General features: G+C 36.2%; 1 pseudogene; it reads left to right on the plus strand.

Annotated features, from left to right (window-relative positions):
• The window catches only part of LOC136034423 (protein Star-like), a 57290-nt pseudogene extending 45220 nt beyond the window's left edge, over positions 1-12070 (plus strand).
• Positions 12071-13504: the final 1434 nt, after the last annotated feature.

Below are 13504 nucleotides of genomic sequence, written 5' to 3' on the forward strand. Positions count from 1 at the left end.
CAAAAATGTTGAATTTAGTATTTTTTGCCAGAAGGCAGATCACGGATGCGTGTTTATTTGTTTGTTTGTTTTTTTGTTGTATTTTTTTCCCAGGGGTGATCGTATCGACCCATTTGTCCTAGAATGTTGCGAGAGGGCTCATTCTAACGGAAATGAAAAGTTCTAGTGCCTTTTTTAAGTGACCAAAAAAATTGGAGGGCACCTAGGCCTCCTCCCACGCTAATTATTTTACCAAAGTCAACGGATCAAAATTCTGAGAGAGCCATTTCATTCAGCGTAGTCGAAAAATTTTATAACTATATCTTTGGGGACGACTTGCTCCCCCACAGTCCCCGTGGGAGGGGCTACAAGTTACAAACCGTGACCAGTGCTTACATATAGTAATGGTTATTGGGAAGTGTACAGGTGTTTTCAGGAGGATTTTTTGGTTGGGGGAGGGGTTGAGAAGAGGGGGATATGCTGGGGGAACTTTCCATCGAGGAATTTGTCATGGGGGAAGAAAATTTGCATGAAGGGAGCGCAGGATTTACTAGCATTTATTTAAAAAAAAACAATGAAAAAATAAATATGAAAATTTTTTTAAGTAAGGAGCAGCATTAAAACTTAAAACGAACAGAAATTATTACCCATATGAGGGGCTCTCCTCCTCCTATTGCCTCGCTCTCTACGCTAAAGTATTTTTAGTAATGTTGACTATTTATTCTACGGCTTTTGTGATTCAGGGGTCATTCTTAATGAATTGGGACAAAATTTAAGATTTTGTGTAAAGAGAGAGGTGCTGACGAGGGGGCGGACACTCTCATATATGTAATAAAAACAGTAGAATAAAAAGTTCTTTACGTAAGCTAATTTATAAGTCACGTATATCTTTTATTACTAAAAAGATTCGTAAAAAATTAAAAGTTTTAGTTGCCTTTTAAATTAACCAAAAAATTGGAGGACAAGTAGGCTTCCTCCCTCGCTCTTTTTTTTTCTCAAATCATGCGTTCAAAATTATGAGAAAGCCATTTAGCCAAAAAAAAAAAAAAAATGCAAATTTCGTTTTATTTATTCCTCTGCGGAGAGCCAAAATCAAAACATGCATTGATTCAAAAACGTTCAGAAATTAAATAAAAAAAAACAAGTTTTTTCAACTGAAAGTAAGGAGCGACATTAAAACTTAAAACGAACAGAGATTACTTCGTATATGAAAAAGGCTACTTCCTCATCAACGCCCCGCTCTTTACGCTAAAGTTTTTTACTGTTTTAAAAAGAAGAATTGATAGAAGAATTGATAGAAGAATTGATTTCATTATTTAATGAAATTAAAAAAAGCCTTCTCAACTGAAACTAACGAGCGACATTAAAGCTTAAAACGTACAGAAATTACTCTGTATATTAAAGGTGCTTCTCCCCCTCAACGCCCCGCTCTTTACGCTAAAGATTTTTTACAGTTAAGAGAAAGTCAGTTCATTACACGAACTGTTTGATTATGTAGCTAATCTTGGCTCTTGAAATTGAAAACAGTATGAAATTTCTTTAACATTTTGAACGGGGTAGAGCAACGTATTTGCAACGTATTCTGGAATTTGATAAGTCACGAACTTCGTTGACTGCCTTGATTGCTTTTTGGTTGGTTTCCAGAAGTAAATTAGACGTACGTTGCCAGAGCAACGTGAAGTGTTGCGGCAATCTTTGTCCGGCTTCGCCGAATAGTGTTGCGAGAGCAACGCTTTGGTTTTGTTTCTTTACTATCGGTCAAAGGCTGAAGTTGTCAGACTATCGAAGCTTTTAAAACCTTATGTTCAAAGAAGAACGCGTTCAGTAATCACATGATCAAAGGCTATTCCTCAGCGTTGAAAAAACAACAATAACAAAAGAATATCGAAAGAAGGGACTAAATTGACTCTGCAGCCAGTTGAACTTTATCCTTTTCAATCGTAGACATCGTGACGGATCAAGACAAGGAAAAATATCTTATATAATCTAGTTGGTATTATAAAGCTATTCGTAACTTTTCAGGATCAAAATACCATAGATGACACTCTATTAATTATTACGAAACTGCCTCGTTGTTTTACGTTATCGTTTGTACCCGTTGCATAAACACTTAATTCTAGGTTATAGTGAGTATGGGTAGGCTACACCAACAAGCAAAAGTTACAAACCCCTCTTCAATACTGATGATTGTAGCCTAACAGACGGTTATTACTTACAAGTCCCCTACATGTCTTACCACTGGAACCAACTCGGTCTTACCATCAAATACACTGGAAACAAATACGACTGGCCGAATTTGTTGACGTTCTGAAGAGGTAAAAACTTCCGTTATGGCACCAGAAAAAATACATGGGGAGCAAAAAATGAGTTATAAAGCCGACCAAGCGTTTTATTCTCAAATTGACCTTTAACTCTAGAGAAACGTCCATAGGACTTTCTCGACTTCTCTCTCAGCATATTTATTATTAGTGACCTTGTTGCTCGAATCGAGGTCCCAAATGCAAGTCCAAGGTACTTGAGGGACACACTGGTAAAAATTGAATCTGGGCAGACCTGAATTTTTGAACCGGGCGGGTGATGACAGCCCAAAACGAGAAATTTGGTTTTAGTAGAAGCGGCTGACAGCCCGATGTCTGACAATCCGGCATAAAGACTGTTCACAGCAGCCTGCAGTGACTGCAAATCATCAGACTGCAGAAGAATGTCATCTGCATACAAAAAGAGACCTGCGTCAATAGATGGCTGGATAAGAAAATGGTATTCTGGTTGCATTATTTGCGGTATTCTGCGGGTTGCAGAGTGGATGACATTGTTAAATATTGCAGGACTTAACACTGAGCCCTGTTTTGCTCCACGATGCACAGAAAATCGGCTACTATAAATGTTTTCGACGCGGACACGTATAGAAGAATTTTGATACCATTGCCAAAAAGAGGCACAAATGAATGGGTTTACCCCACTCCTCAAAAGTACTAATATAGCTTGAGAGTGTAGGATCGAAAGTAGAAGAAATATCTACTGCACAAATATATAAAGGTTTCTTCACTCTTTCATACCTGTCCAAAATAGACATGAAAACTGCATATGCATTCCCAACACCAAGACCCGCACGAAAACCAAACTGATAATCTCCAGGATCCCAGCTATTCGAGATTTTTAAAAGAAACATTTTTCAAATAATTTTGCAATAACTGAACAAACTGTAATTGGACGATAAGAGTCAAAAGATTGAGGGTCCTTATTCTTTTTTGGGACACACGTCACAATGCCCTCGCATAGTGCAATCGGTACGAATTGCTCCGCAAAAAAAAAGCTTAGAAAAGTAACGCCATATGCTCGACTAGTTTTGTGGTACCATAAATCAAATTTTCAGGTTGGAGTCCGTCAGAACCAGGAGCTTTGCCTTTTTTAAGGAGACGAATTAGCGTAAGAACTGATGATGGTGTAATAAAATCAAGATTTCGTTTATGATTCAGTTGAGAAAAATGGTGAAAGAGATTCTGCCGAAAATTGGGGTCCAGTGGTTCAGAGGCTATCAGAGAATAAAGAGAAGGAATGTTTTTCCCAGGTATTTACATAAATAGGGTTAGAACGTGAACAAGACGGTGAAGTGAACTTTGACACTTTGCTCCATAGTAGCTGCGGATGATTTCGGATATCATGAGACAGAATAGATACTTGCCTTCTCTTGAAGAGCAGTACAGCTTTCCAGTACTTAAAGTCGATTTAAAGATCCATGCAAGTTTTAATGCCATGCAATGCAATGCAATGTATTATTGCAATGCATTAATGCCATGCAAGTTTTATTAAGGATTATCAGTACAAATGCAGATTTTTACAATTCAGATTGCTAATCAGAATGACATGTAACTAAACTTTTTCTTTTATTATGTGTAAAAACTTTTTCTTTAAAGATTAAGCAAAACTATGGTTTTGAATAGAAAAAAAAACAGGAAATATAAAATTTTTTCCGCTAAAAGACTATATCAAGAAGAAACAAACGGAAACTACTTACAACATATTTTTCCACAAACAAGCTTTTCAAAGAAAAGGAAGGAGATGAATTAAGATGTTTTTGAATTAATACATGTTTTGATCTTGGCTCTCCGCACATACATAATTAAAACCAAATTTGCATATTAATTTTTGGGGGCTAAATGGCTTTAAAAGATCGATTTAAATTTTCTAGTCGATTTAAAGATCCTAAAAATTAAACCAGATCTGGGGCAATCACAATCCACCCAGATCTTAAACCAAAACTTGTGACGGTTCTTAGCAATTTGTAGTTCTGGGTTACCGCTCCAGTCCTTTTCCGTGTACCAACCCTAATTCTCACAGATTGTACTGCCGCTGAGGCGGCTACTTTGATCTAATGAGTAATCTCAGTAAGATAGCAATCTAAATCAAGGCTGCTGCCCTTCAGCGTTGTAGAAAGAAGGTGAAAAGGGATTTTGATTTTAGACTGCATAGAATCCAAAACACTTTGATATAGTGATATATCAATATTATCCCAATGTATCTTCCACCACTGAGGCTGTTGAATGATTTGTGGAATAAACAAATCCATACAAAACTTTCAATGTATGTAGCCAGTCACATATCATCAGATACGTCAGCAATAACACTCTGAAGTTCCAGATTTGAGAGAACAAAATCAAGATCGGAAGTGGAACCAGAATGGTGAACGTAAGAGAAAGATATAGACTTTGAAAGCTAAAATATGTCGCTTGGCATTGAAGGAAGGAGCAACTGTGTAAATGGTGCAGCAGTATCTTTGAGGTCTGAGTTTAAGTCACCACATATGACAAGCGTTTATTTGATGACTTAACTTTATGCAGTAATTTTGACAGGGACGCACAAGCTGACGCATATTGTCGGCTAGATGCTGAATTTCAATAATTAGTTGGAATATGAACAATACTACCTAAATCAACTGCGAGGTATAGATCTCTAGATTCAAAACAACTACATCTAAACTTTTTATTTACGGCAACTAATAAGCCACCAGATGGACGGCCATCTGGTTTATATGGACGGCCATATAAATGGACGGTGTATTATGTATTATATGGACGGCCATCTGGACGGCCTCAGTTTTAGCAGGTCTAATAAAAAATAAATGATCAGACGAAACTTCTAGCTTTGGAGAAATGTCCACATTGAGCAAGTGTTCGGCTAAACAAACAATATAATACTTAAATAAGAGGTTCCTCAAGAGTTCCTAATGTCTCCCGGGCGCCATTAATATTCTGAAAAATACAGAAATCATTTCACTGGGACTGGAGCTCATATTAACACCCACGGCTTAAAGTTTCATTTCTAAAATCATGCCCTCGAACAGGAAGGTTTTTCTTGACCTCTGAACACGTCAGACTGTTGCTTTGATGACTACCACCACAGTTGGCACAGGTAAAGGACTGCGCCTAACAGCTCCTGTTACGGTTGCTATTATTACTGGCACATTTGCTGCATTTAGGTGGGTTAGAACAATCTCTAGCAAAATGACCAAAGCCTTGACAATTGTGACATTGCATCGGTTTCTTGATCGGCAACGTAACTTGAAATAAACCATATTCAATCCGTGTTTAACAGCACGATTTAATTCATCTTTCAATATGAATTTTAACTGGACTACGGACGTATTATCGAATATGGTTTCACTGTTCACACTGCTAACAAGAATAGGTATTTGGGAAACATCATAGTTTTGGTCCATCCGGATAATGCCATATTCGTGCCTCACAACCTTTGCTCGAATATTTAGCGTGTTCGGTATTGCAGCAACAGCAGCAGCCGCTGATTGTTCGTCAGATATATGTATTATTATCTTGTCTTTTCTAGCCACAATATGCTGGACCTTATCAGCACAACCAAGTTTTTCCACAAACTCACATGGATTAAATGGGTTTCGAATATTCAAGTTGCTCGGAACATTGCTTAACACAACAGGAACAGAAGGTTGCGCTTGAGCTAGAACTGAGGGCCAGACTACAGGGCCTGGGGGTTGTATCGAGGTTTCCTGCTGTTCAACAAGAAAATTTAACATCCTCACGCACTCGTTTAAACGAGATGCTTCAATGGTGCTTGGTTCATTAGGGATAGCTGGTACGTCACAAGAATCAACTATAACAAAGAGGAGTAGCTCCTCCTTGCGCGCTAAAAAACCACACAACACATCATGGAAATATCCCAAAAAGGTTGCGCTGGAAAATATCCCAAAAATGTTGCGCAAAAATTCAAAACTGGACACGCATGTGTAGAAACCACCATCTAACTGTTGGTTTCCTTACGAGAAAATTAAATAAAAAAAAACAGGTTTTTCAACTGAAAGTAAGGAGCGACATTAAAACTTAAAACGAACATAAATTACTTCGTATATGAAAGGGGCTGCTTCCTCATCAACGCCCCGCTCTTTACGCTAAAGTTTGACTCTTTCTCTCAACTCTTCTTTTTAAAACAGTAAAAAAAAATTGCCTTTCTATTTGTTATCTGTTATTCTAATTGTTATTTTTGTCATTTGTTCTTATTTAATATCTGAACGTTTTAGAATAAATGCATGTTTTAATTTTTGCTCTCCGCAGAGGAATAATTAAAACGAAATTTGCATATTTATTTTTTTGGCTAAATGGCTTTCTCATAGTTTTGATCGAATGATTTTGAGAAAAAAAAGAGCGGGGGAGGAAGCCTAGTTGCCCTCCGATTTTTTGGTTACTTAAAAAGGCAACTAGAGCTTTTAATTTTTCACGAATGTTTTTATTAGTAAAAGATATACGTAACTTATAAATTAGCTTACGTAACGAACTTTTGTATTCTCATGTTTTTATTACATATATGAGGTGGTTCACCCCCTCGTCAGTACCTCGCTCTTTACACTGAAGCTTAAATTTTGTCCCAATTCATTAAGAATGACCCCTGAATCAGAAAAGCCGTATAATAAATGGTTGAAGTTACTAAAAATACTTTAGCGTAAAGAGCGAGGTATTAGAAGGAGGTGAGCCCCTCATATGCGTAATAATTTCTGTTCGTTTTAAGTTTCAATGCTGCTCCTTACTTCCAGTTGAAAAAAACTTTTTCATATTTATTTTTTCATTGTTTTTTTTTAATAATGCTAGAAAATCCTGTGCTCCCTTCATGGAAATTTTCTTTCCCCATGAAAAAATTCCTCGATGGAAAGTTCCCCCAACATATCCCCCTCTTCTCAACCCTTCCCCCCAACCAAAAAATCCCCCTGGAAACGTCTGTACACTTCCCAATAACCATTTCTATATGTAAGCACTGGTCAAAGTTTGTAATTTGTAGCTTGTTTGTAACTTGTCTCCCACGGGGACTGTGGGGGAGTAAGTCGTCCCCAAAGACATAGTTATAAGGTTTTTTTCGACTACGCTGAATAAAATGGCTATCTCAGAATTTTGATCTGTTGACTTTGGGAAAAATAATTAGCGTGGGAGGGGGCCTAGGTGCCCTCCAATTTTTTTGGTCACTTAAAAAGGGGGACTATAACTTTTCATTTCCATTAGAATGAGCCCTCTCGCAACATTCTACGACCACTGGGTCGATACGATCACCCCTGGGAAAAAAACAAACAAATAAACACGCATCCGTGATCTGCCTTCTCGCAAAAAATACAAAATTCCACATTTTTGTAGATAGGGAGCTTGAAACTTCTACAATAGGGTCCTCTGATACGCTGAATCCGATGGTGTGATTTTCGTACTATGACTTTTAGGGGGTGTTTCCCTTATTTTCTAAAATAAGGCTAATTTTCTCAGGGCTCGTAACTTTTGATGGGTAACTTGATGAAACTTATATATATTTAAAATCAGCATTAAAATTCCATTCTTTGATGTAGCTATTGGTATCAAAATTCCATTTTTTAGAGTTTTGGTTACTATTGAGCCGGGTCGCTCCTTACTACAGTTCGTTACCACGAACTGTTTGAAAAGTAAGGGAAGCGTTGAAGGTTGACTATCTTCTCCCCACAATCTAAGGGGCACGCCTGGCGGGTACCATGGCTCTTGCTACCAACTCCCCCCCCCCTTCTGCTTACTTTTCTCTCGCCACCTCTATCACGGCGTGATTGCCTATAAATATGGGATTTCCTAATTATGTTCTTACTGCTTGGTGGCTAAATGAAATGTCTAATTTCTTGCTAAAAACTAGTCAGACACCACAAGCGACCTTCATTTGTCGAGTGATTGTTCATAAGAACTTGCCGAACAGCTTTGTCTAAAATCCAGAAAAACATCATTTTTTTCGTTCAGAATGCAGAGTTGTTCAAGAAAAAGAATGCACGTGCCTTAGTATGGAATCTAAAAATGGGAGGCTACACTAACAGACGTTTCGTAGTTTTAAACCGGCTGATTGTATCAGAGTTTCTGTCTGATTGCATTATTTATTTATTTATTTTATTTTTCACCCACACGATAAATAAAGTAAATATGGTGGAGCAAGATTAAATATAAAAAAAAACAAAGAGAAAAACAAATACACACACAAAGTCAACGAAAAAAACGGATAAGACGACGGTGAGGGGATAGGCGCGCAGAAGCTGTACTGGAGAGTTTTCTGTGAAGAATCTCCAACTTTGAAGTTATATCAGGAAATGAAAATTTTCTAACAAGAGTCCGGTTTTTTGTGCAAGGTGGAAGATACAGAAGAAATTTGCAAAATTTGAAATAATTTATCCGAAATTTTTTTAAATTACCATTATTAAGAAGTGGGAAAAGACCCTGAAGCATAAAGGACAGAATGATCACAAAAAGTAGAATAAAGTTTAACCAGCGTACGTCTATTACACTTCCCTCTGTTTGCAACAATTTTTTTATAACCAATCTGAATCTTTTTGCTTATATCACAAACAGTACGCTGACGTAAGCTCGAAAGATTGTTAGTAATAGAGATACCAAGCCAACGAATACATCTCGCAACTCTACTTTTTAAAACAATAAAAAACTTTAGCGTAAAGAGCGGGGTGTCGAGGAGGAAAAACCCCTTTCATATAAGGGAGTAATTTCTGTTCGTTTTAAGTTTTAATGTCGCTCCTTACTTTCATTTCAAAAAACTTGTTTTTTTTATTTAATAGAGATACCAAGCCAACGAATACAATCAACAAGAGGGATAGTGAAGTTATTACAATGAAGGGGAGTAGCAGTAGTACAGTTATAGGGAAGAAGCTCACATTTATCTATACTAAGTGAAAGGCCAATATCAGAGAAAGGATCAGAAACTATGTGGTCCCGTTTAGACCAAAATAGTCATCTTGCAGGACAAAATGGGGAAGTCAGCACTTCGGTGCTGAAATCTTTGCTGCTTCGGTACTGACGGTGGTGAAATCCTGTTTCTGCTTAAGAAAGGTCCTATAATTTTAAACATCTTCGAATAACTTGTCTCTATATATTCTACAGCCATTGGTTTGACAGGATCATCCATGTCAAAAAAGAATAAATAGGCATGATCGCTCTCAGGAGAAATACAAAAATCGCATTTTTGTGGATAAAGAGTTAGAACCTCCAATATAGGATTTTCCAAAATTTGAAATCTGATAGTTTATTTTTCTTCGGGATTTCTGTTTCTTTTAGAAGCGTTTCATTGTTTTTTATTTAAATTCCGTAGATTTTCTTATATCAATAAACTTTGACGGACATTTTGAAGGTTACTGAAATACTCATGATTTATGATCAGTACTTTCAAAATTTTAGAATATGTTCAAAAAATTAGACGCTTTTGGTAGACATCATCTTTTCAACTGATTCAGCTGTACTTTCTTCAGTTTAGCTCACTTCTAGAAGACAGGCCCTTTTAGAAGCTACTCCAAGGTAGGATTACGGTATAATTTATTCAGCGAAATCGAACTTCAAAATTTTATTGTAGTTTATAATTTGATTGATATGAGAAGCAGTTACTGGCTAATTCTGGAATTTAACCAGCCATATTTGACAACATATGACAAATAAACGTTTTATTTTCTATCTTATTAGCCTCAGATTTATAATCAGCAAGGAAAACCTGAAAATATCAGCTGTGGCAAAAATAAAGCCCTATCAATGAAATACATAATTAGCTTCTTTTGATTTAGGATACTCATACTCTGTGATAGCTAAACCGTTTGTGACATAATTACTTAGTGTATTTTTATTTTGGGTGATTGGGGACATAGATTTGTATATACGGTTTAGAATGAATAACCTCTGATCATTTAGGATAAATCAATAGAGAATCCTTGAATGATCATGACCTGAAAGAGATGCAACATATTTACATATGTGGATTTAGGCCAGGTTTAGGGGGTATATCGGCCCAAGACCTTTTTTATGCCCTCAAATCATACTGATTAAGAATCCTTGTACGACTATGATTTTAAATATACCCATGGAACCTTTAAGGCGGTGCAGGAACGTTTGCAGCTGTGTTGGTCACAGCTAGATTGGTCCTGTTTCAGGTTTTTATTAGTAGTAGTAGCAGTTTGTTTTAAATTGGTTATTTGTATGATTCGGGGCGCTAGCCCTTGGGGCAACATGGATCATGTTGCCTTGAAGGCATAATGATTTTTTTTTGGCTTTGGAGACTTTTTAATAAAACATCTGTCTTGAAATTTTGATTCCATGCCTTATTGAACTGTGTTGGTACACATGGGTAGACGGGACATTAAAGTGGTTACAGGTTGCCTTACAATTAGTTTCAACTCTTTGAAAAGGCACTTGAACTGACTCTAAACAAGTGAGTCCGTTTCCAATATCTATGAACATTCCACTCAGTGGGAGTAGGCCGAACGAAAATACATGGAAGAATCAACACTCTTTACCGAGTTAATAATGTTGTGTGATATATATCATTGTCATGTTCGTTATAATTTCAGCTTTTAATTTTATTTTACTGAGTTTTATTACATAAAATTCCAAAGTGCAATTACTTTAAAATAAACAGAAACAAAACAAATAAATAAGAATAGCATTGAAAATCGGCTGTTTTCTGATAAAACCTATCATCGGCATCTTTCAGGTTTTCGCAGAAAGCGCAAAATGATGATTTTGCTCAATTTTGAAAACACAAAGATGAAGATAGAGAATTTCATGACTAGGGCTTTCAAAGTCCATTCCCCTTCCCTCTTTTCCTCTCCGTAACCGCTTTTTTTTATTCTAGCATGTAGCCGATAGAATTGGTTTATATCTGTCCAAAGATTTATTTGCATCTCAGAAAATTTAGTAGATAGTATAATTCCGACTGTGCTATTGGGCTCCTCCCAGTAAGATTAGAGGTTACACCTAACCTGGAGGCCAGCCGAAATCAACTAGTATATTTCCTTAAAGAAGATGGCATCTCCAAATTTTTCGACTACTGTCCTTACTCTCTCTAATATAATTCGCCAACTATAACATATATGATTGCTTGACATTTTTGGGGTTTTGAAAGGTGTGATATCCCCTTTTTATGTCTAGGACTATATTGTTGGTTTTAAGTAGGTACGGGATATGGATATATTGAAATTCTAGTTGCTAGAAAATTAGGTTTATTGAGGTACGTCTTTTACACTTAGCAGGTCAGTATACACCTCTCTTAAATTGATATTTACTTAGGCAGTAAAAATATCCGCACTCAGGGAGGCTAGGAGGAATATACCCGTGCTGACACTGGCTCAGAGAACCCCTTCCAACTTAGAAAGATTACTCAGTGGTTGGATCTGTGTGGAACGATTTTAATTAAGATTCTTTTTTTTTCAGACTTTATCGGTTGAATTTATTCACAGTGCAGAAGGGAAAGCAGCAATTAGGGAACATATGGAAGATCGAGGCTATAAAATGGTTCAAGAGATTACTCATCCAGATTGGTTAGCCAATGATTTCATCTTTGTCAAAGAGTCTCTCTTAGTTTAACTAAGACAACGTTCATTTAAATTCACATTTACAGTGTGTGTTTTATTGTTACCAATTTTTTACCAATTGTTACCAATTATTGTTACCAAGTGGTGTCAATTATCTAGTGATTTTATATGCAGTGTAGCATATTTAAGAGCTACATTAAGCACTAATTACTAATTCTGTACACAGTTTGAACTAATTTTACCTTGGACGTATCTTGACCCGCTCGAAATTTGGACGCTTAGTATTTTAATTAAGCTGTCTAAGTTTTAGCCTAAGATGGCAGATTTTAAGAAGTTAAAACGCCTAAGTGACGTTACTCACTGACTTCCCTGTATTCCTGATTGAAAGTTAAATTCTTCATAATTAGTGATTTTTCAACTCTCACCCGAAATATGAACTGAATATTTGCCCCATGGAGACATATTTTTCTTTTGGCGATGCAGGATATGCCTAGTGGAAAAAAAAATTGACTCGTATCAGAACTCAGAGTTAGCGAAATATGGTTTCAGAACTCAGAGTTAGCGAAATATGGTTTTTCTATTATGGATTAAGATGGATTAGCTTCTTGGCGTTTCCCAGATAGAAAAAACTGATCAGACGCAGTAGAGTTATTAAACTCTGATCCTTGCTCTTTAGATAGTGTATTTTCGTTTTTGCTCAACACTATGCAGATAGTAGGTATTTTTAAGTTCAGCTTGTTCATCTAAGCTCCCATCAATCCTTTGTGTACCCACACTGTGCATAACCTTCTCACAGTCCATGCCTGCTTTTTTAAGGTTTATCAAAAATGAAGATTTAAAACCCATCAATCCATATTTTATTCTTAGTAATAATATACAGCTTAGTTGTTGTATTTATGTTTGAATTCAAAATGTCGCCTAAGATTAAATTATTTAAATCAGGAATGGAGGATTTCATGTTAGTCTTGTATCAGAGACGGGACATAAGGTTCGCTGATAAAAATACTGTCAGAAAATAATTTGGAAATTATTCTAGAATTTTATTAATTTATAGTATTTTATAATTTCTAGAGTCTTCGATATCCCAGTGATGTCTCCCAGTATTTTTTTTTTTTGTTTTATTATTAAGAAACTTGAATGAAGTTATTTCACTTGAAGTATTTTTATTTTATTTTTGGAAATCTTGTTGGAGTACTTTCAGACGAAGATGTTTATTTTTTATCGTGCTAGAGGAACGTAATTGAAGTGACGTCACTCGAAGTGCTTTTAACTTGTGAGATTTAAATAAAAATTCTGTTGTTGATATTCTCTTAGTTTGGAGGAGTATTCACTTTATCCTTCGTCTTAGCATTACATAAGATGGAGGGTATCATGAAAAAAATTGCTGAAGCGGTAAAACTGTTAAATGTCTGTTGGTTTTTATGATATTGTATAAACTTTTAAAAGCTTTAGCGAAAGTTGTTTTAATTTATATCGAAAATCATTTTGTCGAAAAAGCGAAAAATAATACCTCTCTGTTTTGACATGATAATTGGTGGAAGATATCCTGGGACTCATCAGACGTTTTCGAAAAGTTGATGGTCTTCTGATAAATATAGAAGGGGAGGAGGGTATAATTTATCTGTAATCATGATCATCATCAGGAAATTTCCGAAGGGACAGGGACATGCACTACCAGGAGTTTCCTTTATAAAGGACTTGACCTTA

Source organism: Artemia franciscana, chromosome 13 (assembly GCF_032884065.1).
Source record: "Artemia franciscana chromosome 13, ASM3288406v1, whole genome shotgun sequence".
Taxonomy (NCBI): domain Eukaryota; kingdom Metazoa; phylum Arthropoda; class Branchiopoda; order Anostraca; family Artemiidae; genus Artemia; species Artemia franciscana.